Consider the following 3,652-nt stretch of genomic DNA (forward strand, 5'->3'; position numbering starts at 1 on the left):
ATAGCCTCTTCTTCCGCAGTAGCCCTGCTACCGCTGTCTCTTCTGACAAACTCTGCACTTCCCTGGACAAATGTATCCTGGAGGTCTCTGGATAATGCTTAACAAATACCGCTGTTATTATTATTATTCATTCATTCATTCAATTGTATTTATTGAGCACTTACTGTGTGCAGAGCACTGTACTAAGCACTTGGGAAGTGGAGAAGCAGCATGGCTCAGTGGAAAGAGCACGGGCTTGGGAATCAAAGGTCAAGGGTTCAAATCCCAGCTCTGCTACTTGTCTGTTGTGTGCTCTTGGGCAAGCCACTTAACTTCTCTTTGCCTCAGTTACCTCATCTGTAAAATGGGGATGAGCAACCTGATCACCTTGCATCCCCCCAGCTCTTAGAACAGTGCTTTGCACATAGTAAGCGCTTAACAAATGCCATCATTATTATTATTCTTATTCTCTGTGCCTCAGTTCCCTCATCCGTAAAATGGGGATTAAGACTGTGAGCCCCCATGGGAGAACCTGAACACCTTTTAACCTCCCCAGCGCTTAGAACAGTGCTTTGCACATAGTAAGTGCTTAATAAATGCTATCATTACTATTATTATTACAAGTCGGCAACATATAGAGACGTTCCCTACCCAACAACTGGCTCACAGTCTAGAAGTCTATTATTATCATTATTGTTATTACTATTATTATTATGTTTATGTGTTGTCTGTAAACTTCCAGACTACAGCCTGAGGCCACAACAGACTTCACTGCCCAACCTCCTGCCTCTTGAGTTAGAAAACATTTATAAACGAAAGGATCCTCTTTGACTTGGGTAAACATTTAATCAATCAGTGTTTTTTCATGAGTGCTTACTGTGTGCAGGGAACTGTACGAAGTGCTTGGGAAAGTACCCTACAGCAAAATTGACAGATGTGATCCCTACCCACAAGCAGCTTACAGTCTACTGGGAGAGACACATATTAAAATTATAATCATTATTGTACTTGTTAAATGTTTGCTATATGCCCCCTCTCCCCACCACACAACACTTACGTATACAAGTGTAATTTAATTTATATTGGTGTCTGTTTATTTGTATTGATGTCTGTTTCCCCTCCCCTAGACTGTGGGCTCACTGTGGGCAGAGATTGTCACTCTTTATTGCTGTATTGTATTTATTGCTTTATTGCTGTATTGTACTCTTCCAAGTGCTTAGTACAGTGCTCTGCATACAGTAAGCACTTAATAAATATGATTGAATGAATGAATGAAAAGTACTGTTCTAAGCACTGGGGTAGATACAAGTTAATCAAGTTGGATTCAGTCCCTGTCCCCCATGGGGCTCCACACCCTTATCCCCATTTTACAGAAGAGGTAACTGAGGCACAGAAAAGTTAAGTGACTTGCCCAAGGTCACACAGCAGACATGTGGCAGAGCTGGGATTAGAACTCAGGTCCTTCTGATTCCCAATAAGAGGGGAATTAATAAATTATAAGAATATTTACAGAATACTGAAGGATTGTGAGAGCGGGAAGTCCTGATGGAAGACCCCAAGAACAAAGCCGTTGTCCACAGAGCCAAAGTAAAGGGGAGGATTGAGTAATTGCACATGAATATCGCCCAGCTGGATCATTCAGATCTCCAAATAAATTATTTTAACAGCAGTGAAGTGGGGTAATTGCTCAAATCTCCTCTTGGCTTGAGTGGTGCAGAACCAGCCTCTGAGAGGGCTGAGACTCCCATGAAACATAAGAGTTTTTAAGGATCTGTTTCCAGTGGAATGGAGCCAAAGGAAGCACTGTCTTTTCTTTGTAGCCTACGTGGCCTAGTGGAAAGACTATGAGCCGGGAGGTCAGAGGACCTGGGTTCTAATCCCAGATCTGCCACCTGTCTGTTGGGTAACCCTGAGCAAGTCACATAACCTCTGTGCCTCAGTATCCCCATCTGTAAAACAGAGAATCAATAACTGCTCTCCCTTCTAGACTGTGAGCCCCATGTGGAACAGGGACTGTATTTGACTTGATTATCTTATATTTATCCCAGAGTTTAGTACAGCACTTTGCACAAAGTAAGCACTTAATAAATATTATCCTAGATTCCTTGTGAGCCAAGTCAGATGGGGAAAGACAGCACCGATCCTGAAAAAAAAACCAGGAACAACTGAGCTGGCAAAGTTTCTTCAAAGCCCGGTGATGGTCCTGTTTGAGGAAAGAGTTCAGATTTAGAGAATTTACTAGGATTCCTGCAGCAGTAGGCTTCTGAGTGTGTGGACATGAGTGTACCCATAAAGAGAAAGGCAGATTTCTTTTAATCGTCCACATCAATAATCCACAGCTTAAATCTGTCTGATGACGCAAAACACGATTAATAAAGTGGTAGGAGCTGTTGAATAATCCACCCCAGGCATTTAGCAATAATTTGCTTGTTCTATAACCTAATAACCATTTTAGCTCCAGGGCACAATAAAACAGAAGTGCTCATTCAGTAGTGTTAAAGGAAGACTAATTATATTGAGAAGGCCGCATCCTCCACTGAGCTTAGTCACTTGTGACCTATTGTGGGACAACCAGAGAGGAAAAAGCAAACCTATGTTGTCTGCTGAATTATTCATGGCCTCTTCTTCTCCAAGGGGCTGATTGAGGTATTGTTTATGCAGCTATTTTCTCAGAGTTCAGCCTGTGGAATCCTCCGACACTTTAGGAAAAAAAACAATTTGAGTAAATGATGGTGGGGAGGGCTGCTGGTCAGTCTCTCCTTGACTGGCATCTAAACAAGAGCGGTATTTCCCAGAATCAAATAGCATGCTGATACTTCGTGATCTTGAATTTTGACTTTCAGTGAGGGGATTCTTTGCAGTTTTCATTACGCCATCGAGTCGTCTCTGCCCCATAGCAACTCCATAGATACATCTCTCCCGTAACACCCCGACTCCATCTGCAATCGTTCTAGTAGTGTATCCACAGAGTTTTCTTGGTTTAAACACAAAAGTGGTTTAGCCTTAATGGTTTAGTCTTCCATGCAATAAACTTAAGTCTCTGCCCTTGACTCTCTCCCATGCTGCTGCTGCCCAACACAGGTGAGTTTTGACTTGTAGCAGATTACCTTACACTCACTAGTCACTGCCCAAGCTAGGAATGGAATGGGTATGCCTCTGCTTGACTCTCCCTCTCACAGCCGAGACCGGTAGAGCACTGGAAACTCTCCAGATGTGACCCTGAGAGGGGCTTTGCAGCTTAGACATCACTTAATTGTAAGCTCCTAGAAGGCAGGGACTATGTCTTCCAACTCTGTTATTTTGTACTTACCCAAGTGCTTAGTACAGCGCTCTGCAAAGAATAAATGCTCAATAAATACCATTTACTGATTGACCATATTCCCGTCCCCAGCCCCGCAAACAAAGTGATCTTTGGCTTTGCAAGAGACAAAGCTGTAGTTGTGAGGGAACTAATAAAATGATTTGAAACGTTAGCTTTAAAGAGCAAGTCATAGTTTTCCAGAACAATGCTGATCAATTTGGCTTTCTGGCGGGTAAGTGCACCTCCGTAAAAATAAATTTAGGGGCCATGAAAACTTGCTGATCTTGAGAGTTGTTAGTTATTAAAATGGATGAAGGAAGTTCGGTTATTTTCTTCCCATTTATCTAGAATGGCTCAAGTGCCACTCGTTCC

The 3,652-nt window shown here is 42.5% G+C and overlaps 1 non-coding gene across 1 annotated transcript; it reads right to left on the bottom strand.

Annotated features, from left to right (window-relative positions):
- Window positions 1-3,070: 3,070 nt before the first annotated feature.
- On the bottom strand, window positions 3,071-3,208 carry LOC119944269. The gene has a single exon (XR_005455764.1). It is a non-coding gene; the product is annotated as a small nucleolar RNA SNORA7 (small nucleolar RNA).
- Window positions 3,209-3,652: the final 444 nt, after the last annotated feature.

This window comes from Tachyglossus aculeatus, chromosome 22 (assembly GCF_015852505.1).
Source record: "Tachyglossus aculeatus isolate mTacAcu1 chromosome 22, mTacAcu1.pri, whole genome shotgun sequence".
NCBI lineage: Eukaryota > Metazoa > Chordata > Mammalia > Monotremata > Tachyglossidae > Tachyglossus > Tachyglossus aculeatus.